The following is a 25486-nucleotide window of genomic DNA, read 5'->3' as shown; positions in this document are numbered from 1 at the left end:
CGCGCAATGTGCAATGAGTTTTAAGCCTGTATAAGATTCGATTTACAAAATTAATCTTTAATAGGCAATTAATAAGGCAGTGGTCGCAGAGATTGATCTGATTGGACGAAGCGAAAGTGCGCTTCATTAATCATCTTTTGACGAACGAAAAAAAAAAAAAAAAAAAAAAGAGGGGGAACGCTCTGCTATTTGTGCTTATGAAAGAGCACGGGGCGGGTAAACATTATTTAAATTAGGCAATCTCTCGGGACGATTACGTCTGCGGTTTTGCTAATTGCATGGCACCGTTGCACCACTATGGTGAAACGTGTCGCGTCGTCGAACAAAAAACCCAGGTGCACGATTGCAGTTTGCGGAAAGCTCGAAATTCCCACGTGAAATGTCATCATTAATAAAGCGCGATGGCGGTGCTTGCACGGTGCCAGTGATCATTGGATAATAAAGATAATTAGATGGCATTCATCATCAGACGCCGCGATGGCGCAGACTCACGAGACTTATCCGAAGTGATGTCGCTTGACATTTAAATATAATCAGACGTCTCGTGTCCATGATAATTTCCCTTCGCTTGCTCAATCGATCGTGATTGTCTGATAGTATATCCCGATTTGTCTTTCTCACATTGACTCTTACTTTATGATGTACACAGTGAAGTATTTGATTACTTGATGGTGCATGTTGCTTTGTGATAACTGTCTAATGCTTTATTCAATTGAATTTATACTTATTACCGCATACATCATTTTTTTTTTTTTTTTTTTTACTAAACAATACACATAAGAAGTTTAGTATTTTATGCTCGCGCTAAATAATTTCATTAAATGAGAAAATAAACGTTTTCCATTTATGAAAGGAAAATCCACATAATGACATTTGGAAGATTTATTATAATTGACATTTTAGGTTGGAGAGAAAAAAAATCAATTCAACAATTTATTTATCAATATAATAAATTTTATAACATCTCATATGCACCAACAATTCCTACGGATTAATAATTTATCACGCTATATTTGATCCGTATATTTGCAATTCCCTTATCAAATCAATAATGTTATACATACGTAATTAAATTACCCATTTTGTATTAACATATGTATTGCTTTTCTACATGAATGTTATCGATACAAGATTATCAACTATATAATATTAATTTCATTTTATCTCATTTTTGAAAAATAAAATTTCATCGATGATTGATCAATCGTAGCATAATGGACAGATGATCAAATTATCAATTCGAACAACACAATGGGTAATTATTATTATTAATGCGAAAATTGCTTACGTGATTACTGCTTTGGCGTTAAATTAGACGTAAAGTATACGTTATTTCATTATCAGATTGCAATTCGATGATAACGAAATAATCGACATATATGACATTTAGCTTTAAACGAGCGTTGAAATCGTTACCGATCATTGCGATGTCTCTTGTCCGTAATGCCTCGCCGATCAATGGATTAACTACATCCGGCTGAAGTCGTCGTCGGAGTACCGGCTATTTGTAGTAACGCAAACGTTTGCTCTGACGACGCGATAACATCGAAGATAACGAGCCCGATCGCAGTTAATGCCTGTCGGAAGCTTGTACGTGACTTCGTGACCGATGCAGCTTAATTTCGCGAGGATCGATCGTTGTCACGCGTGACTATCGGCTGCCGTACCGGATCGCAAAAGGACGAAGGAACATTCGCATCGATTATTACCAATTGGCGTAAAAGTTAAAGAATATTGATTCATGTCCGAGGCCGCCGTTATCGAACGTTATTATAACGCGATTGCGTCGTGCCTTTTTAAAAAACGTAATTCCTACGACTGTTGCATATAAAGTAAATAATCGAGTAACAGTTCGTTTGCGAATTAAATTTTCCGCCTAATATAAACCGGTTGTCGAATTTGAGGGACAAAGGACCTAAGTCCTAATTTCCACGACGGCGACAAAAGGCTCGCCGGCTTCGGTGCGAACTCGCGCGACGGATCGTCGGATTTGCGAAAACTCGCGCGTCTCGTTTTCATAAAACTCGACGGCCTCATAATATGCTAATGCGCGAACTAATAAAAATTCAGTAGTACGACGAAAGTACCGCGAAATTTTATGCGGCGATTGCGGGTAGCAGCGGTAGCTTTTCGGGAATGCGCGCCGCGTCCCTAAGAGTAGCGACTTCTTAAAGGTTGTTTTTGCATAAGAGGACGGAGGGGAAAATGGACGGAGATGTTAGGTTTTTATGTTAATCCTCCGGCGGGGAACATTTTTGTTTGGCGCGGAGGTAATGGAATGGAACGAAATCGCGGAATTTAAGATACCTCCTTATTCTCTCTCGTCCACCGGCTCTTTACCACTTCGCGCGCCACTCGTTAACCTTTAGAAGCTGAATGATGAAATTTCTCGTGAAACGCAAACGGCACGTTCTGAATCGTTTCGTTGAGATTATCGTCCCAATACGCGATATGAATTACATAAAATTATATTATTCGCAATTTCTTTCGCGCAAACGAATAACATATGTATCGCGTATAGAAACTATAGAGTTTAACGTCTCGATAATTATACCATTTAATCTGTACACGTGTGCGATAAATTTATCTGCGTTGTCGCGGGACAATTTACATTATTTCGACCGCGATCTCTTCTCTGAGAGCGAATTACACAACGATGTTTCGTAACCACCGAAGAGAAACCACGACGCGTTGACGCGTCGTCGAAACCCCACAACATTCCACGTGACACCTCGCTCGAATGTTGCTCGAATGTTCGTGAGAATTATTGCAGAATGTGATGGCTTGGATCCTGAACTATGTGTGCCGCGCGATGGTGACGCGGCGCGACGCGAGAAAGGATGCGGGATGTTGCTTACGGTGAGAGAAGAGAGAGAGAGAGAGAGAGAGAGAGAGAGAGAGAGAGAGAGAGAGAGAGAGAGAGAGAGAGAGGGGGAGAGATCTTCGTCGCCATTGGGAAAGTATGCCGTCGAAAGGTCAGCGTTTAACTCACCGTGAAGGCACGCGCGAGTTATTGCCGCTTCCTCCTTCCTTTACGCTTCTTCTCCGCTGGACCAATGTCGGTCCAGCGCAATTATTACATTAACACATAGTGAAGAAAATCGCGTAACGTTCCTCGGTACCTACAGTACGATAATTAACCGCGATGATTACGTAAAGGAGTCGTTATTTAAAACGCACGTAAGAAACTTGATATTTGATTTGAGTAAATATGTCGAGAGAATTTATCGATATGGTTCAAGCCGTCACAATCGGAATTATATACATCATTGTCTTATATGTACCATGGATAAAAACGATTTCACGTTTCTTTTAACTAATGACTAATGCCACTCACCGCTTCTGCTCCTTTCGTTTCCTCCTCTTTCTCTACCTACTTTTGGTAGATTTGAATTTTAGCAGGGACGCGAACGATTTTCCCCGTCGGCAATAAAATAGTTTCCCTCTTCTTTCAAGATGTCGACTCGCGCTTGATGGAGTCCGCGGATTATTTACTTCAGCCGCAGAGCATAAAAGGTTGCACCGAGACGAGACAAAAGTAAATCCTTTCCTCTCTTTCTTTATCTTTTCTTTTTTTTTTTTTTGCCTTGAAGAGAGAACATTTTGTTTTGTTTCTTTTTGTGTAGCTGAGCTTTATGCTTGATCTTTAGAATCCCAATGCACCATTTTACCTGCGGGCTAATATCTCTCGTCGAATTATTCTAATGGAATATTACAGTCACGACGTAACTTTGCATTTGCATGTAAAAGTGTATGAAGTGTATTTCAAAACTACGTCAACCTACGAAACAGAAATTAAATCATAAGAATGACCTCGTTCGGTTTCTACATTTCAATCTCGCTGCTTTATTTTAAATTATAAATTCGGCTTTCGAATTGTATTTTCCTGCAGAGGAGGGAATCTCCTCGCGAAGGAATTACTGACAAGCGAATTTAACGATGAGGCTGGGGAACGCGGAGCTGGAATTGAAACCGCTCGACAAAATATTAAATTTCTATTCTATCCCACGTTAAAGTTATTCTTCCGCGAAATCAAACTCTACTTGGTATCGACATCCTTTTATAAATGTTCGTACGTCGTCGACACACAGCGGAATTACTTGGAATATCGCAAGCCCATTCGCGGATTCTGGCCGATCGCCAAGGTCGATCGTGCGCGAGTGGATTTACACCGGAAGCATTCGAAGTTCTTAACGGACTCTTCTCTCTAATCCCCTATCGTAAGAGGAAGATTCGATAAAATGCTTGCTATCGTTGCTCAATGAAACTACAAAATTTATCTTCTAATATCAGATGAGATAAATTTGTTAGTTTTTTTTTTTGCATAAAATTACGGGATTAATGATAAAAAATTACGTACGTACACCGAGAAAAATGTCTGGTTGAAAATGGATATATCAGAAGATTCTGATTATATCGATCAGAATTCTGATTATCTCAACTAAAATTTTAAGCAGAATTCCAATTAATCCAACCATTTTTCTCGGTGTGTATATATAGTACTTTTTAAATAATTTTATATCTTTATTTTTTTTTTTTTTTTTTTTTTTTCAAAAATCTAACTCGCGTCATATCTGCTATTATGCTAATATATTTGTGTATATATTGCATAATAAAAATAAATGTGAAATAACGTTGATATTTTTATAAAAAAAATATAAAAAATACAAAACACTTCAAAAAGAATTATAAGTTACATACATGTAATTATATATATATATATTATGACACTTTCTTAAGCTGTTACGTAAAAGTCATTTGATACCAGGGACAACGGAGCTCTTATTGCTGCAGGCTCATGCAATTATCTTTGTGGTTTACGACTCATCGCGGCACCTCTCGATTTCGCAGTCGCGCAAGTCGACTTAACTTAATTTTCCGCAGTTTGCCCGTAATCAACGAAATTAGACTAATCGTCTCCGCAATTTGTCGCATGCGATTGGCCAATCGGCCGTCTCTGCCAGTCACGGATTTTCGTGATTTTCTGCATGTTTCTCTCTGGAGCATTGTAGTCGTCTTTTAGTTATAATGGCCATAACGACAACCGCGAAACCGCAATGAAACATAGATTTCTTCGTGTGCACGATGCAACGGACGATGTGCGAATTTGTACGCCCCATAATATCTGTGTGCATTATTGCACCGTACAATGTTTGCTTTCGTAATGACTAAAGCGAGAATATTCATAATAAGGCAGATATCAGAATTACCAGATATGGTCATCGACCATATGATGGTTTATTATTGTGCATATTGTATAGAATTTTATTTAATTCATCTCACATTATGATTTTATATTGCGTTTATTTATGATGATTGTTTCTTCCCTTGGATATGAGAGAAAATATAAAGTATCAAGTTTCGCGAAAATACAATTTTAAATAAAATATCAATATGATACTCTTTTCACAATCTTAATTAAAAATCTAAATAAAAAGTCAAAAATTCATATTTTCATACTCTTAAACGTATATCGTCAAAAAATGAAAATATCATTGAAATAAAAATTCTGTAATTAAATAAGAGATTACAAAAAAGATATAATAATCATAAAAATGAACTTTGAAGTTTCAATTCTGACTCAATTCGATTCTGACAAGATAAATTACGATACAAACATACTAGATATTTTTACATGACATAAGGCTTTATTCATAGGATCCATTTATTTATAGTGAATTATTCTAGTTATTAATTATTAGAGTTATTGGAGTTTTTATTTGATGTGAATAAGAAGTCATATCATATCCATAGCATGATGTGTCGTGTGTAATCAATGATATAATTGAGCACACAATTAGATAAATAGGTACTTATACATATATCACGAAGGAGATACTACTAAATACGAATATACTCAACTTAAATGCTTTTTAAATGCGAGTTATCATGTCATCTAGTGACAAGCGACCGTATATTTTTGAAAATACTATGCGATAGACGCTTAAAAGTGTAGAATTGCTTTTCCTTTTAAGAAAATACATTTTATTATTTTAGCGTTAAAAACACGAGTTAAGAAAATTATTCTGTTAATTTAATTTCTGACACTGTTCTACATACGCCTGTTCTCTAAAACGAATACTTACGTTAAATATATATATATATATATATATATATAAAGAGATAATCCTTGCCGCTTTACGCCCTTTCGTTCACGTCCGTGTATTCTCGGTGGAATTTATCGCTCAGCCCCTTCTTCGTTCTATCAACGCGCTGGCAACTTTTCGAAGATAAAAGCAAAGTTTCGCGAGTCTCTGGACGACTCGAGTTTCCGCTCAGTGTCGTCTGCCACGCACACGCATAAATCCGCGATTTACATTGCGGTCTTGCGGAATTTATTTTTTCCCTCCTGAAAGATATCCGCAGAGAGAAACGCGGGAGAGCATTTCCGTGGCCAAGGGCAATTTCCTTTTTTTTTTATTGCGCGAACGTTGTGAGCAATCGATATTTTTTTACGGCGGAGCTGTTCCGCATGTCGGATTACGTCACGCTTCGCGTGGAGCATATCTTCCGGTACACGATACGCGTAATCCGATCTCACATTTTTTTTTCACCTTTTAATAAGATTTTTACGCGAATAATTCGAGCTTCCGTTCCCACGATGGAGTCGCTAATCAGACGGCGATCTGCAAAACGAGCCGCCTCTCCGTATACGTTTCCTCTCTCGTTAAAGATAACGAATTTCGAGATCGATCGCATCGGGACCAGTCGCGGCCGTTCGTCCGCGAGACGGAATCTTACTTACGGGCGGAAATTACTTCGACCGGAGATAGGGGAAAAAGCGCGGAAATTGCGACAAACAAGACGCGTCTTGTTTTATATCTCCAGCGCATGCACCTAGATGATGAACAACCTCTGCGTAACTCGCGCCGCTACGTCCCCTTTCTTCTCACCTTCCGCGCCGCCATCCGTAATATCCTCATAATTCATATGAGAAGAAAGAGTAAAGAGATTACGTTGTCCAGCAGGAGCGCGGCAGCTTTCTTCCGCGAAGCTACAGCGCCTCGCTGCAAAGTTGTTGGTGCATCCGCAGCCAATTACAGTCTTAGATGTTTTGAAAATACCGTCCTGTCATCGCTAAAAATTATGATTCTTACTTTCTCTTTCTCCAGTAAACCAGAGAATTTCCGAGAAGAAAATTTTTATGTAAATATATTTTTTTCCAAATTACGGAAAATTGAGATTTTTTTTTTAAGTATTAAGTATACAAACAATGCTTTGTACAATTAATTATAAGGAAGGAATGAATGAACGATATGAATTTATAGAAGACTTTAAAATTCTCTTTAAAATTATCAAATTTCTTTTTTGTTCTGCAATTTTCGCGTATGTTCGTTCGTTGTTTACGTACAGTTTGCTGTCAGTCACAAATTATATTTTTAGAAAGCGATGCGTGCAAATTAGATTACCATTACGTGATTTCAAGAATAATCGATTTCTTTGACTATTAATGAGACAAAGTAACTCTTCTCTCACTATATCGACTTCTAAAATTTATAAATTATTTGAGTGATCGACATTCTGCACATATTTGAACACGATTGCAAGGCTGCGCAAAGATTGTGTAAAGCGAAAATTTCTTATATTTGTTTTCTCGCGCAATGCAAATTCCTTTGGCTAATGGCGGTTTTAATGAGTAATTATCGAGGTCTAATGTTTCTTAAATGAGAAAAAAAATTTTTACTGTTGTTACATCTACAAAGATATTTATTTATTACTGTGAAAATTACTGCAAATGTCACTTTGGACAGCGATGTAAATGCATTTACGGTATCTTTCAAACGGAAGCTGTCGCTTAATTATTATATATCTGTGTAACTTTCGACCGTCGTAATATCATACCGCGGTAATTTGACGTTGATTAAGACAAAGTATCGAGGCGAATGTCTTGTATTTCCTCCGCGTATCTCTTCCGATGACAAAGCTAGTTTCGTGCATCAAAGGGTGCATTAGTTCGTAGCACTGTAGATCAAGGAATGAGATGCACCCTGAGCGTCGCTGATTTTCATTTCGCGTGCTCGCCGGAGTCGTGGAGTTTCCACGAAGGTCCTTTACCTCGCTCTGCGTAATTTCTTAAGTGTGACGTACTTAATTGCTGATGTGATAAAAATGGACATGTCCTTCTCTCAGTTTATTCTTCTTCACAGATAAGCTCACTTCTTTTAATTATACGAAGACGTCCAAGCTTACCGATACTGGAGCAAGAAAAGACAAATAAATTATGATAAAATTCTTTCTGCACTCTCTCGCGTTTCTCTATATCTATAAATAAATTCATTTTCCGTGATATGATATATAATACACACATATATATATATATATATATATATATATATGTATATATATATAACGCACACAATGTATATAAATGTAACAATTATCGAAGATGAAATATCTCAGTTTCTAATAAATATTATCATATTTATCGCGGTACTTTTAGCTGTGAAATTGCACAGATACGCGAGTAACGGTCATAATGGTCTCAGTTAACGAATTACGTATCTTTTTTAGTCCGCTACGAAATATACCAGCATAGCTCGAAAAAAACGTTGCTATCAAAAGGTAGAACGTGATAAGCGGACTTGCTCATTAAATCGTACAAAGAGCGTCGACAAAGCCGCCGCGAGAACGATGAGACGGTCCTCAAAGACAAGCATTTCCTCTTTGCAACTATAACCGCGTCATATTACCAAATGCAGGATTCGGTAACGCAGAAAACACTAGACAATTTCGTATACGTTATTCAATTTTTCATCTGTTTCTCTTCTTACTTTCCCCGAACCGTTTAAATAATCTATAAAAGATATTTAAATAGTCTAGAATATATGCTATATCGCCATATATTTCCACTTTACTTAAAGTAGTATCACTACAAAGAGATATAAAAGAGCTTTAACAAAATTAAGTTAAATCAGAAGTGTAACCTAAATCCTTAAAAATTATATTTTATAAATATATATCGAATTTTAAAAATACCTCGTAAAACATTTTTTTTTAATTAATATCAATGTTTTTCAATTGACGTTTCATAAAATTGTAATGTTTCACGAGTGTCATAACATTTCGGGACATGCCTATGAGAAAAGACATTTTTCATTTTTCATTTTATTTTTTGATTGTGAATTGTCAATTATAACGAAAATTTTAATAATTTGTTAATAACATATATATGATAAGTGTATATTCTGTGTCTTTGTTTCTAAGATGTTTGTTAATATCTGCGCGACAGCGTTAGCATCAACTAACAAAAACTTGAAAATGCTGCTTTTGAACAGGGGAATGAAGTCTTCTCTGAAATATGTCGACATTTGATGAAAATACCTCGGAACGTTCATTCGCGGAGAAAAATCTCGTCCGCAGAAAATAGTGTTCTCGGTCACGGCGATGCGCTCTCGGGGAAAGCGCGGGGGGAACGCCTTAATTAACTCGCTTCATTGGCGAATTCTACGAACATCCTCTTCTTTTCTTCAGCCTTCGTTTCTCTGTGCCTTATATAAATCCCTCTTACATCTCGGGCATTCTTCATTGTCTGTTCATTCCACGGCCAAAAGACCTTGTACCGTAAGATCCGTCCAGCTTTCGTCCCGGCCGTTAAATCCATTAGCCGTTACTGTCGGCGGAATGAAAAAGAGGTGGCGAGATCATGGTGGATGGTGGTAAAATCGAGGAATCACACGCGCATCACGTACAAAACCAAGGAAGAAACTTCGTTATGAGAGAACTTGTCGTCTCTCGCGGCGATTTCTCTGTTGGGTCAGAGGTTTTCCATTTGGAAAGTCCATGAGATTCTACCACCATTCTACCCCTTATGTCCTCTGTTCGCCTTTATTCGTCGTTTGCGCCTTTTCACTCTTATCCTTTTGTAAGAAACTTTTCAACTACTAGAATCTTATTTCGATGACATTTGCATTGATCGGCTCTCTGATCGTCGAAATGGCATTGTAGAAGTAGAAGTGGCCAGGCGAATTGGTAACGTGGAAATTTAAGCAAAGACAATAAAACTGAGAAGTTACTCGTTCAATCTTTTACTGCATATTTTCGATTTATGGTGAAAGGGCATTTTTTTTTTTTTTTTTTTTTTAATATCATTTAGTATCCTCTGTTATATGAATGGCGATATTTCACGAACAGAACAATAAAGAGATAAATGACTTTTTGTCTCTGTCCCAACAGAGATAGTACACATTTTATCTTTTATTTATTACAAGTATTTTTTCCATCTATCACACACGCATGCACTCACGCGCACATTTGTATTGTTATTTGTAACATTCAAATAGCGTATTATAAATTTACATGAGCAGTACGGCCAAATAGCGTATTATAAAGTTGTTGACTCAACGTCCAGTCATAATGTTGACTGTTCATCAGGTGGAATTACATCCAAACGGATCGCTTCAATTTGGTCGAAGCGATTACACAAGCGGCGAACCTGTGCTAGTTAGCGAATTTTGGAAAATAATATTTGGATAGGATCTTTCTCGCTCTCCCCCCTCTCTCTCTCTCTCTCTCTCTCTCTCTCTCTCTCTTTCTCTTTCTATCTCCCTTCCTCTCCTCCCCTCTCTCCGAAATTCACGAAACACGGTATGCATATTGTATGAAGGAAGTCAAAATTTTGTATAGAAATTTTGTTCCGTTACTAAAGCTCTCCCTCAAATACAGTTAGGAAAAACTAACACTGTATTCCCGAATCTCTTGTTTCAAAGCGCCATAATAAATGTAGGATATAAATTAGCGGATTATATATGTCTATATAATTCAGGGTGGAAAGAGAAATCGACTTGCATGTGTCAGAAATTATCGCTTAACGTGTCGGAAATTATCACTTTGTCAAACTCCAAAACTCCAACTAAAATGTGGAAGTTAATTTAGCTTTAGCGTCATTATTATTATAATACATAAACTTGAACTTAATAAATCGCCGTGCGATGGAACAACTACATGATGAGAATAATAATCGCATTAGTCCATTATTTTGCGTTACTTCTTTCTTTGTCTCAGCTTTTCTGTAATGCTGAAAATTTTCTTCTCAGGATGCACTTACGATGCGAATTCTCAGGTGTTAAATGTGCTATTTCTCTCGTGCGCGCGACGGGAGATCAGTTCTGAGGAAGTAGCTAGAGATGGGCGACAATATCCTTGAAAATTGCTGCAAGTAGGTACGTGTAAGGGCCGCTTCGTGTAATAAGAAACTTCGCAGAAATGAGCATCAATTTGCTGCTATTAAATTTTGTAAGAGAGCCAAGATTCCTCATTTACTTCGTTTACATCTTTCAACTCGTTACCGTAAATGTGTACCGTCTCGCGATTGCCGATGTGACGTCGGTTTAATTCCATTCAATGAGAAATATAATAAAACTTTGATATCTTAATTAACATTTTATGTGAAATACATTTTTATAAAATATAATATATAATACAACAATATAATTCCATTGTTGGAAATTATATTGAAAACAAGTAAGCTCAATGAAAATGGAATATACAGTGAAGAAATAAAAAGATATTAATGAATAATAGTTGTGTATGTAAATTTGATTTGATAAAAGTTTTAAGATTTAAAAATATTATATAATAACAAGGAAACAAAATAATTATTTTAATTAAAAAGACTGTATTTTTTGCTTTTTTTCTAATTCCGCAACTTAAAAAGTTAATAAATCTCGCGTGTTGTTGTTTTATGTCATAGAACTCGGTATCTCTCTTGGCACTTTTTAACGGCAGTTTCGCTCGTTATACTCTTTTTAAACTATCCGAGGTCTTGGAACAGCATTGTGCACCTAAGTGTTTGTAATGACCGCGGTTAAGATTGTTCGAGCTCTTTTTTTTTTTTTTTTAGACCAAGACCATTCTTGCTCGGCATCCCTTTCTTCGCGGTTAGCAGGAGGTTAATTCTGCGAAGCAAAGTAGCGGGACAGGTTGTAGATTGCATCGTTCATGTCGCCGATTGCGTAGAGGGTGCGAGTTCCTTAACGCGTTTCAGAAGAAAAGGAGCGAGCTGTACGAGAGAAGCGGTGGTAAACAAAATTACAGGGAAACAGACGTTGTTTGTTGGAAATTCTCGCACACCTTCGCCGAATTCAAAAGTGCAACTCTGCAACGTTGCAGCTTGCTCTCTCTCTCTCAACTTCTCTCTCTCTCTCTCTCTCTCTCCCCCCCCTCTATCTATCTATCTATCTATCTATCTCTATCTCTTTCTCTGTGCTCATGTTGTCGAGTTCCCTTGAGAGTGCGTAAGGTGAATCCGTCCTATTTTATATAATCTACGTACTTTCGTTCTCTCTCGTTAATCCACTTACGGAAATTGACTTGCTGTAATCCCGCTTTTTAATTCAAAAAACGATCATTTTACCAATTCCATTACGACCCAGGATCTATTTACAGTAATAGGTTAAATGCTAAAATGATCTCGGGCATAAACTCGATTTTCCGATTAACGTTCTCTCTAAAAAGCAAATAAAGTTTTAAACGGGGAAAATTTTAAAAAGTATCGAGAATATGTAATGTTAATGTTTTTTAGTAATTAGTAAAAAAAAACGTTCGAAAATAAGAATACCTCGTGTTTGTGTGGTAATCTCGCTATCGCGCCTGTTTACTTCGTCTCGACGAGAGGATACTTTAATGAACACTCTACAGCGCGGACCGTCACCCGCATAATCATGGCCATTGATCGCGGTCGACGTGCTCCGGCACCGGCACCGGCACCCCAGAAAGGATCATGTCCTTGGCATAAGGGCGCACCATGAAAAACGACATACCTGTCACAACCCCGCTTACCTTAATCGAGTGGAGTTAGCGGCGTGTTACCGGTAACGCGCGTACAAAAGCGGCCTTTCCGGTATGCGACGGCGATCAAACCGCCTCGATAGAGCTTCGAGCGAAAAGAGAGATAGAGGGGAAAAGAGAAAGGAAAAAAAAAAAAAGAACGGAAAGGAAACGACGAAACGGAGTTATGGGGAAAACAAGTTAGCGGTGGATATAGGCTTTATAGCGGAGGGCGAGAAATAGAGCGGAAATAGAGCTCGCCGGAAAAGTTTCATGGAGGCACAACGATTCAAGAGCACAATGCCAAATTTACACTTTGTGTGTCGCGCGAAAAAGGTGATTCGAAGACGTTTCATTCGTTAGTTTTGACCCGTGGCGTTTACTCAACGTCCGCCGGGCTCCTTTGTACTCTGAAGGATCCGGGGGTATCTTTTACCCCGGACATGGATGCAGGCTCTTTCTTTTTCTCGGGGGAGAAGCTGAAGCATAGTTTTTCAACTGGCTCGATTTATTTTAACGAGAAACCGATGCACATGCGCGCAGTAAGAAAACAAACGAGGCTATTATAGTTAGATTGATTTCTCGAGAGTGGAAAAATACAAACATGGAAAATAAGATAAATCCGATCTTGGAGAACGAGTGCAATTTCTCGGTCTTTTGACGGATCATATTCTTAACGATGTTTGAAAATCGCAAGGTACACATACGAGTATAGTACACACCCTCTTTCGATGCGTACGTTGCATAAAGTGAAAATTCCTAATGGCCAATAAATCATTTTCTCCGACACATGATCTTACTGCATCGGACTTTTAACGCGGAAAGCATAATCAATAATTCTTTCTTTAATTCCGATATTAATATCAAATATGATGGTATCTTAATCATCGATGCGATAAACGATATTCATTGTCGAATTATCTGGATATTGCAATCCGATCGACGCAAGTTGTAACTCACTCACACCCGAACCATAAACCATCGACAGTTGACAATGCAGTGAAATGCGTCAGTGAAATATAACACCTCGACTTTTCCGATTTTGCTGCTCTATTGCTGTCGAAAACACAAAGTGTCCGACAGGAAAATATTTTCTCTGTACACATTTGCGCGCGCGTTTTTATGCCTTGTGTATTGTGTGTGTGTGTGTGTGTGTGTGTGTGTGTGTGTGTGTGTGTGTGTGTGTGTGTGTGTGTGTGTGTGTGTGTGTGTGTGTGTGTGTGTGTGTGTGTGTGTGTGTGTGTGTGTGTGTGTGTGTGTGTGTGTGTGAGAGGATGTATATTGGTGGATGTATATTGGTGTATGTTGTGTGTGTTCCGTAACGCGATGAACGCGAGCGATCTTTGTCGTCTCGAAGGTGCGGCGTGCACGTCGTGCAAAAACATTTCTCTCCTCGGTTTGCTGGCAGGCATGTACGTGCAGAAGATCCTGGTGCCGTGGAGGTTACCGTTACAAAACGTTGAGGCTATTAAGCCATCAGCGACGGGATTTTATCCTCGTTTCTACGACCGCGTCGACGACGACGACGACCACGACGAGAACGACGACGACGACGACGACGACGACATTACCGTTCTTTCTACTGCCGTTGACGTTCTGCTTAGACGACTGTAACTACTGCGCTTTGGCTCTCTCTCGTCTCCCTGATACTGTCACAGATGATTTATGACGTCGCCTTTACTCAACATCAGAGTTACTATCAACAGGTACGCGAAAATATGATGGAATCACTTTATTGATCTTGATAATGTCACTTTCTGTCGTTACTCACGGAACGATAATTTTATCGGAGTAGGCAGAAATATTTAATGAATCTAATGTTTACATAAGACGACATGTGCACGCGCGCGCGCGCGCGCGCGTGTGTGTGTGTGTGTGTGTGTGTGTGTGTGTGTAATGCTCAAATAAAAAATCAAATAGATAAAGCATAAAAAGGAAATTCAAATTTATAAAAATATGGTTCTAGTGAATAAACAATATTTGCGAGACATCAAATTTTTCATTAATAAAAGATTTAATCTGATAAGATAATTAAAAATTTTTTATTAATAAAAGATTTAATCTGTTGGGCAACTTGTTAAAATAAAACTATAAATATAGAGTACATAAAGCTCTTTGCACGGATGTAATTTTGTTTGTTTATATACAGCTGACATATCGCTATCTGCAGTTTCTACACTTGCATATGTTCATATATGTTTGTCGACGACGTATGCGCCATTGCATTTCTCGCCTTTCTGTTCTTTATCTTTTTCTCTGACGATATTATCTGTTATTCAAAGAAGCTCGGGAGGATTTGCGCTGCTGACGGAGAAACATTTGAATTTTTGTCCATGTATAATCTCTGACATTTCTCTTCTACGTCTTTTTCCTCTTCTGATCTCTCTAGCCTTATTTCTTGTCGTTTTGGATACTTATGTATAAACCATGTTAAATCAACATTTCTTTGTTAGAAACATTGTTCTTGCTGACGCATATGTAATTATTCATTGCGCATTGTTGAGTTTTCTCTTAGATAATCGTAAAACTTTTCCTTTCTATTGTTATGACTTTCTGTCCTTTTATACAGCGAAAATAATGGGAAATTTAATGAAACCTCAACGACATTCGAGAAATGCCGTTGTTTTCGCCGTGACATCACAGAATTTTCAAAAAGGGCACTTAAAAAATATAATTTTTATTTTGTTATGTCGAATTTTCTACGACAATTCCTTAAGGAATAGAGGTTTTTTTTTTTTCTTTTCGATGAGATGAAAGAGATGCACTTCTGTTTCGTGGGGAGTTATTGTCTTGCAAGCCGATGCAAGCTGCATTTCCCATGGTGCCATTGTCCGTCCGAGCGTAGATTATTACTACTGTTTCCTTCAGCGAAACCTGTAATAGCCTGGAAGCGAGCTTACGAGACGCTGAGTCACGGAACGTTTGTATTGAAGATTGCTCGCGAGATCTTAATGGATGGATTTTCTTCGGCGGATTTCCGAAGGCACTCGCAGGAAGGAGATTTCCGCGCCGGAAGTCAGAATAGAAAGAAAATGCAATTATTCGCGTTTATTATCGATTTATTTATTCTCCAGCTTTCGCTCGAATTATGGCTCCCCCTTCCCCTCCCCCCCCTCCCCGAAGAGGACCCGTCGTTGCGGCAGAGTTCCGCCATCGTTTTCGACATTATCGTGAGCCGTTAACAACGACGACGACGACGACGACGCTCGTATTCCAGCCTTTACCGTCAGTCCGCCTTTATCTCGGCGACAATTACTCATTGTTCGAGGTGACCTAGCAGGATACATTCAAAGTTTCGTTCCACCGCACCCTTCCGTCTCGGCCTTTGTCCTCAATGACGACGTGTATTGTGTGTGTGTGTGTGTGTGTGTGTGTGTGTGTGTGTGTGTGTGTGTGTGTGTGTGTGTGGTGTGTGTGTGTGTGTGTGTGTGTGTGTCTGGCTGGCCGTACGTTGACCAGCGTCACTTACGACTTCGAAAGAACGCGCGCGCCACACGAGCATACCGATACGGCGCGCGAAGGTGTCATCGCATTTGTCGCATTGCGGAAACTCTCGCGGCCAATCGCGGCGGGAGCGACGTGAGAAATTATCTCAAGATGTAGGGAATGTGAATGCCGGTGAAACGTCGAACGGGAAGTCGATCCTCTCGCGAGATCGGAGACTTCGGTAACGAGCTCGCTCTCACGATCAAACGGCACGGTTTCACTCTTCACGAGGGAATCCTTAATTATCAATTCTTGGCGGCGGTTCATTTGGAACCATCCGCATCACGAGTACGCTAAATTTTTACGAATACCCACCAGACGTACATTGTCTCCTTTTCTTTCATCTTTTTTATCATTGTCAGACATACGTGGACACATATCCGGAGGAAGGCTCCGGGAATTCAAACCTTCCCCCCCCCCAAATTAAAAGTTAAAGTTAAAGTTACGATTTACAAAACCTAATATTTTTCTCATTCAAAACGAGAAACGAAGAGATATTCTAGGCTCTAAAATATTCGGAAAAGCAATTTATCACGCAAAAAGTTGTCGTTTATGTGATAACAAAATTGATAAGCCTCCTCTACTCGAAAAAAATCCTGCATCCGCGATCAAATAACATCACTTTAATCTGCAATCATTCGAAAGATGGAAGAAGGAATAGACCGCTTCTGTGCGATAAACTTTTGCGGGCAATTACATATTTATGAATATTTTTCCTAATGTTAGTAAGTTATAGCACGTTGTCGCGTATGTATCACCATTTGCAACCAAGAAAGCGTGCCGGAGTAATAAATCTGGTCGCTTTGCACTTGTGTATATGTACCATTATTTATTGTATAATTCGTTGTTGTCAAGGTTAGTGTCCTCAAGTTAATGTATAATATGATATACCGCGTCGCGAGATATTTGGCAAACGGAGGACTGGTTTCCTCAGTTTATTCGTATCCTAAGTTAGTTAAATTACTTAGCCGCATAAATGGCTATATAGCTTCGTGGTTCGGTGACGTTTATCTTGTTTAGTCTTCCGCTTTTCTTTTCGCGTTGATTGTTGCATGTTTATTATTGTTTACTTATTTAGCTTTAAAACGAATATTTACATGAAACTTTAGTTTGTGATTTAAAAAAGTTACAATTAGATAGCGAATAACAGTAGCCTCCACTGCACTCTGCTTAATTAATAATGCTTTGACAAATTTTGTCGCGAATTTTTACTCGGCGAGTCTTTAATTAATTATTTTCCAAGCTTCATACTCGGCATACGATCCATTTCCTTAATTAATTTATGCGTGCAACAGGCAAGAGAATTTGCCCAAGCAACAAAGCACCAAACAATATTTGTTTCTCTCGCTTTAGCGTACTTGAAGCGCAATTAACATATCACTTTGAATAAACTGCACGCAGATTGGCGAAATTCATTAAGGAAAAGCATTGTACACAACGATTATGAACAACGGCGATAAATAACGCGAAGTAATAAACACTCCGTCCTAATAGTCCTACATGTAGGGGGAAGAGGGAGGGGGGGGGGGGTCTTCGTTCAATCTTTTAGTTTACATGCAACTTCCAAATATCAATTTAATCAACGAGATTGAATCTCCGCAGAGTGGCCGCGTCGTGTCGCGAGGGAAACTTTTTATTGGATACGTGCGCTAACTGGCCCCGATTCTCGTCGTTTCCGACTTTACGTAACGCGTTATCAATTACGCACACAGCGTCGTTAGCATAACGACACCGTTAACCGCGGAACACTCGCGCGCCAACGAGCCCGCTTCCTTCCACTTCTCTTTCGTTTTACCTCACTCGTTCCGCGAGCCAGTTAAATTACTTAGCCGCACAATAGCCGAGCGCCCGGTGCTTTGATGACGTTCGCCTGTGTAATCTCAATTCCGTGGTGGTGGGTGCGCGTGTCCTGAGACAATGGGGCCGTCGTCTAGAGTCTAGACGGCCGCATATCCGGGTACACATACAGGTGTGTATTCAGATGCATTGCCGTTACTACTCGCGTGAGTACGCGCATACAACACACACACACACACACACACACACACACACACACACACGCACACACGCACACGTGTGTAGAAACGTGCGCGTTTGCGCGTGCGCGCGCGATATCATGCCCGTCGTTAGGTTGCGTTTGCACGCCTAAACTACCCCTTTGTGCCTCGTAGGCGAAACATGGGAGGGTGGAGATGGAAAAAGAAATTTCGCGAGAGAAAAAAGCGAGCGCGGTATCCTTAGATTGCGTCGGAAGCTCGCGTGCGGAATCGGCCCCCCGCATCGGTTTTCTTCTCCGCATCTTTTCAAGCGCGACAGCATTATCGCCGCGCGAGTTACCCATTATAGTATTAACAACGAGAATAGACTTATCACGCTTGGCAACTGTTATACTGAGCGATGGGTCAACTGGTCCGTGGTGGAAATTAATTTAACTCTATTGACTCGAAGCGGTTTCAATTTCTCTCCCGGTCACATTGACAAACGTTTGGTAAGATAATACGATTCGGGCTCTATTGAATTGGATTTGAGATAACAATCTTTGTATATAAATTTATTCAATAGGTATTTATTGCTATTCTCTACAATTCAGAAACATATATCAATACAATTTCGGTTAAAAGATGACTTATTACGCCAAATATACGCCACATTGTCTTATGGAAATTCTTATTATTTGTTTGTCAAACGCTCGCGATTAAATTCTCATTTGCTTGAGAATAAAAGTCACTTTTCCTCCGTTACTTCGATGCTTCTGATATTCAGAAGCTTTCTTCGCACTCTTCAGCTATCTGCATTTCCAATTAACGCTTGACGTTGTGGACAGCGGCTTTTAGGTGGCCGGGGCAACATTCCGTTTTCCTCTCACGAGTTCCTCGGCAAATTACTTTTTAAGTGTCTCGCCGACATTACCGGACGCCAATGTCGCTTAATGACTGTTCGATTCGTTAGCATGTCCGTGAAACTATCGGGAAGGTCGTAAAGCGTCTGGGAGACTTTACAGAAGGTGCCCTATAAAGTATCTGAGGGAGATCTTCGGGAAGATATTATGCATCCCTAAGGGTAAACCTTAGGAAAGATATTCCAAGAAAATTCCAACTATATCGAATATTATAGCGATTGCTATCTTTCTTATTATAAAAATATAGATACTTGTTAAAAAAATTTTAGACAAAAATTATAGAGTTTTCTCTCTTTTTTTTTTTTTTTTTTTTTTTTTTCATATAATTGTTATTAATTTATATAAAAGGAATATATAAATTTATAAATTTTTGGACGACTACGACACAAATGTTAACTGCAGGCGTGCTTGATTTTAAGCACTTATTATAGAAATAATCTACTTTCGTATCTTATTCCTCTAGAGTAGTTTAATTAATTCCGCGTGATTGCGTCAGGGGCAAAGACTAAAAAGGGGAGGCCGTCTTAGCAGTCATAAGCAGACTCTGCTAATCCTCTTAAATGTAAAGGATGGCACCATCTTACCGGTGAAGACAACGTCTTCAAACGCGCTGACTCGTGCTGATAAAAAAGTGCTCTGAGAGCACTGGTCGGTCGTCTGGATCGTTGCTGGCGCATTGACTCGAATACTCATTCAATTACGCCGTAAAAGCAATTATCGCGCCCCATTAGTCGATACACATAGTATGAGAAAATGAAAAACGCCTCGCCTTCAAATCAGTGTCGGTCGAGCTAGTTTACACAAACCAACGTCGCATTGCTCGATATGAGCTTGCAGCTTAATTGTGAATGCTGAGTTTATTGCATCGAAAGTGAAAGCAACCGTTTTTTTTTTTTAGTGAGCGTGGGACGACTGTATGATGATAATGCCAGCGATGCATTCTCCACGATAATGCCGAGCAGTGACTCGTATAGTTTAAATGCACAAACGCGTGATCATGAAATGTGTGCCATGGGTGCCTCTACCATTGTGAAAGTCCGGACTTCTCATTGGATGGATGTTTTTCGTCGGCCGTGGTACAAGGTCGTCCGATAAGGGGGAGGCTTTGAGCCGAGGCCAAGTTCATTAAATGGTGGTTATGAGGTAGGGCTGATCGATAAAAATACTTATTTCGTGCATATATCGTTTTTCTTATAGCTGAAAATATATGTTGCATAAAAATGAACGTTGCATCTGTTGGAAAATTTAATTTATATCGTTTTTTATAAATTAGATTAGAAACACGACAGTAGATAATTTTATAAAATGTGATGGAAAAATGAGAGAGAGAGCGATCATTTTCGAGTAATCGTGTAATTATTCGAAGAATTATGTTTTCTGTCAAACATAGACAAACATGTTTTTTCTTTTGAAAGTTATTTTATTTTAAGATAACTTTGATTTGGGTAGAAAAAAATATTTAAGTTCATCATCGATATATTGCGTAATAAATGTATTGCATAAATTGCTAAACGATATATAAATCGTGTATATTAAAGATTAATTAGGATATTAAATTTAGTATATTAAGTTAAAGTATTAATATACATAAATTGATGTAATTTATAAATACATTTTATATGAGAAAATCTGAACGGTCTCTCCTATTTGTTTCTAATCAAATTTGATTTCCAAAATCGGTGATAAAACTAACACTTCGTAGATCAAATGAACCATTCGTTTATTACATTTTTTATTCAAATGTTATACAAAATGAAATTAATTCGTAATAATAAGTACATTATGATATAATTACGTATATATTACATATACATTTGTAACATTACAATTTATAATACAAACAAGTCAATTATTGGAAATTTTTTCAAAATCACTACATTGATTTGTTGTAATCTGCGACAGAATGCTAATTGTTGGAGTAGCATTCAATAATTATTGATTTTTAGTGGTTTTCCGCGAGCATTCTATTTTATTTTATACTTTATTGCCAGTGATGCGTGACTCAAAGAGAAAAATTGCAATGATGGCAGGATATTGCATATTAACAGCATATAAATTTCAAAATATCTTTGATTTTGTGATTGCTGTTTATAATAGTATATTTAAAATTTACTTTGTTATTAATTGTATGTTTATGTGTATACACATGTACTATTATTTAAGTACATAACAAGATATAATATATTTGCATCTTTTTTTGTAAATAAAAAGAAAAGGCAGTTATTTACAGAAAACATAAATTGATATACAAAATAATATTTAAATAATTTTAGAGTGTAATAATTGCATGATATATTATTTTGTTATATTAATATTTTGTTGTATTAATCGATAAAATTTCGTTTGTCAGTGATTTTAAAATATATATATATTGCAATAGCGAATCATTTATATATAGTTATTTTCATATCTGTGATAAATCATTTCAATTAAATAATTTATTTTGTTTATTTCTTATATAATTCAAAATATTGTTGATATTTTAAAATTGTAGGTAATTGTTTATCGTTTTATACGCGATATGAGATAGATATAAATACAAGATAGATAATAAATTATGAAATGATGTATTCATAACGAGAATATCTCCGGATAATAAAAAATCAATAATAATAATTTAATTCTTCGCTTCTCTTTATTAAGTTCAATTTTTAGTTATTACTTTGGCAAACAATTATAGTTTTGCTTTATTTGCAATTTGTATAAATAATATTTATCAATATGAAATATATCAATGCTATCACATAAAATTTTCCATATTTAGGACTACAGATATTAATATAATTATCAAACTTGTAACTTGTAACAAGAAGAAATTATTTCAAGTTATTGAAAATATAGTGAAATATACGACGATAATTTGGGATTATTATTATCGATCCATTTTATTAGTGTTAGTTTGATAGAGGCGGAAAGTCAAATAGCGAACGATACGACGAAGATCCGAAAGTTCCGGCCGGCGGCTTCAGCGCCGCGCGAAAAAAAAGACATTCGCTGACTTTCGCCGCGTAATCCCGCCGTTATTCATAGCCACGGCGGCATTATCCGAGTTCCTAAGTAGGATTACCGGAAGGGGTGCTAACCCACCGCCACCCCCTACCGTAGAATCGTAGAAAAAGCTCCGAGGTGAAACTTCTTAACTGCGTGATCTTGCCTAGCGGCGGTGCAAAGCCGCCTTCTTTCGTTCCCTCCATTCCTGTTTCCTCTTCGTCCTTCTCGCGGAGCGTCCTTCTCGCGAGAGAACAGAGATATCCGTGAAACGTCACGGCGCATTGTAATATCCGCGGGAATCTCTCGCGTGCCATCTCTCTGCTGCTCACGCGGACCATCTCATCAGCGAGGCGGAAATGAGAGGAATCGCGTGGGCGGGCGGCGTTGTCGCGCACGGATAGAACGGCAATGCGACAAGCGCAACTGCGACAATCTGGCGCTGCTGGCGAAGAGAGATCGGAAGAATTAGCCTGCTTCGTGCGGCGCACGACGAATGGTGCGAATGGAGACTTCGAGTCGACTTTGCCGCGAATAAATCGAGGGTGAATCGTCGGAGCTGAGACGAGGAGCCGCGAGGTCTCCGTACACACACACACACACCACACACACACACACACACACACACACACACACACACACACACACACACACACACGCTTTATACGTGCTCTTGTCGTCTTATCATCCTGCGTTGTCATTCCTTTTTTTACATTATTCTCATTATTATCTCTCGTGCAATTTTCACACAATCACGCGTTGTTCCATAGAAACGTAAAAAAAAAAAAAAAAGATAAAAACGTATATTGGCCGCTATTAACGGCCGCAGAACAATTAAAACCATTTGACTGACGCGCGTCGGTCGTTTTTAACCGCTCTCGCTCGCTACGTTACATCGTCATAAAAATATCACGTCCGACACGGGAGAGAGTCGCGAATTGCGTGCGCGTGGCTTCGTATTGCCGCTTTGCGATACGGTCTAATCGCGCGACGGATGTTCGTCAAAAGTGCCAGACGACTACGCGCGTAACGACGCGAATATTTTGCCAACCATCGCGGTATGTGAGGGACGTATGACATGCATGCTCTGAACTAACCTGCCGCGCGGACTTGACGTATTGTTTGTCACGTGTGCGGCAGCGCGTTGACGTTAACGCGTTACTATTAATGCGGGAGAGTAATTAGAACGGTTTGTCGAACCGCGATCGTATTACTTCGCGATCGTATTTTATGACGAAAGTGTCGCGCGAGTGTCGTAAATGTCGCTAACGTGGCGCGACTAATAAACATAATGCACCATCGCTGCCATTCGAAACGTGCAAATTATTTATCGCGATCGTACCGTTTGTAAGACGCGATCGAGTTGATTAATTAACGTACCTGATAATTTATAATTGATTATTAACTTGTAAATCCTTAAAAGACGTTATCTCTCGTCGACGATTATGAATTTTTTATGCCTCCGTGAGTTTGTTCATATTTTATAAAAATACATACGTAAAAAATAAACGTGTACGTGATGTCTATGATGTTCGTTGATAATCTAAAAAAATATCGTGCCGAGAAGCAGAAACAGAAGCTAATTAGCTATTTTCGTGACGATCTTCGCAGTGATATTCTAGCCTGAGCAATGGATTGCAATTGCTAACAATCTAATCTTGGAACATTTGATCTTATTAAACGTCATTTAGTACCACAGTCGCGCAATTAAAAACGATGCAGAAAGAATCTCGACAGAATAGGCAAATGATTAATTTACATCGTCGGAACTTTATTTAAAGCTGTCTGATGCAAAAAAAATCTTTATTTAGTCTGGTTGTAATTTTGTTTTTTATTGCAAAAATTACAGTTACAGTTTGAACAAAATTAAGACTTGCATACATAATTCATTTAATCTGTTTTGAAATATATTTGAATAATGAGAAGTCATATATATATATATAAATAGGTTTCATCTGTTGTTTATAGGACTGTCATGTGGCTTTCAACGTATTCATTTGTATCAAATTACGCGCGTGATGCTGGAGGGAAGCAGCCCTCTGGTCTACCACTGCTATAGCTATTATAATACCTCGTTACCCGCATTCTCGCGTATTAAGACGCCGTCGTGAGCTCGCGCAAAGTCGTGAACGGCTGCGAAGAAGGTCGCGATCTAGATCTTGACTTTTGCTAAACCAGTTTGAATGCGAGGCCACGAAGCCGCTTTGCTGCAAACACGCCCGAGGCTACTGACCCTTCCTGCTCGTGAACACGAGCCACGAGATCTCGAGGTATTGCGCATTGCACCTATACGAGAGAGTTGATGCAAGTCTTGACTTTTCGGCCGACGGGAAACAATCTTTCCCCCCTCCCCCCCCCCCCCCCGAATTCTCCTCTCTCTTTTATTAAAAAGGAGGAGAAAAAGAGGAGGACGAAAACGAAGGGCAAAAGAGCATACGGTGGAAATGCTGCGTATAATATTGCAAAAGACCTTAAATGCAAATATCGGATATTAAATCCGTGTTAATATAAGTCTGTTGTCTGTTGTACGTTTAAATTTCAGAAATTATTTCCCGCGATTGGTATCGAAGTAGAAATACGTTTACTTTTATACGTTATTATTTTCTTTGTTATATTATCACATGTTACACAATTAAATCTCTTTGAATTGAAATAATAAGACGTCTTTTGGATTTATTCCGCACTTGTAACTTCGTTGTTCATTTGATTGACGTACCTAACTGGAGGTATTGTAAAAAGGCTGTTTATCGCGCGTGCGCGAATTTGCGGCTTCATCATGAAGCGTTCGTAAATGGAGAGCTTTACGTGTGGGGACATGTCGCTAGATTAAGTAATGCGTGTCTCGTTGCTGCACGGCCGGTATTGACTGAATTGACAGTCTTCCGCTTGCATGCGTACGATCCATCGGTGCGCATCACAAGAGAGAGCGAGAGCGAGAGCGAGAGCGAGAGAGCGAGAGAGAAAGAGAGAGAGAGAGGGAGAGAGACTCGGAAAATGAGTGTGTTACAATGGCGTCGATAACGGAGATGTCATCTGTCCGAACAAACTGACGTTAGTTGACCCTAGAAAAATTTCAAGTACGCAATGCATGATCCGTTACTTTGGACGGACGTCCTCATTGATTGAAATAGATGGATTGTCATACACACGCACATTGGTAATCAACTAGTTCATTGATAATATGTCTACATTAAATACGTTGCTTCTATATACGCACTACGATCAATATTATGTGTCTCATTGTACGTACCAAAAGTAATTTAATATTATCCATTGTAACATTGATAATATGGTATGGTATTATCGGTACAATTATCGGAAATTTATCCGGTTGAAATACGTTTTAAT

General features: G+C 38.7%; 1 protein-coding gene across 12 annotated transcripts in view; it reads left to right on the top strand.

Annotated features, from left to right (window-relative positions):
• Pgant9 (polypeptide N-acetylgalactosaminyltransferase 9) overlaps positions 1 to 25486 on the top strand; it is a 207311-nt gene that overhangs the window by 76577 nt on the left and 105248 nt on the right. For 3 of the 12 annotated variants that reach the window (XM_089076839.1, XM_089076835.1, XM_089076836.1), the window contains one exon: positions 20049 to 20293. The exons of the other annotated variants lie outside the window; for them this stretch is intronic. The gene's annotated coding sequence lies outside the window, so the exon portion shown is untranslated. The remainder of the gene's footprint in view (positions 1 to 20048; positions 20294 to 25486) is intronic. 12 annotated transcript variants of the gene reach the window in all.

The sequence above is a fragment of the Pogonomyrmex barbatus genome, unplaced genomic scaffold (assembly GCF_055798465.1).
Source record: "Pogonomyrmex barbatus isolate J1 unplaced genomic scaffold, ASM5579846v1 scaffold2, whole genome shotgun sequence".
NCBI lineage: Eukaryota > Metazoa > Arthropoda > Insecta > Hymenoptera > Formicidae > Pogonomyrmex > Pogonomyrmex barbatus.
This window is presented reverse-complemented; position numbering and strand designations above follow the sequence as displayed.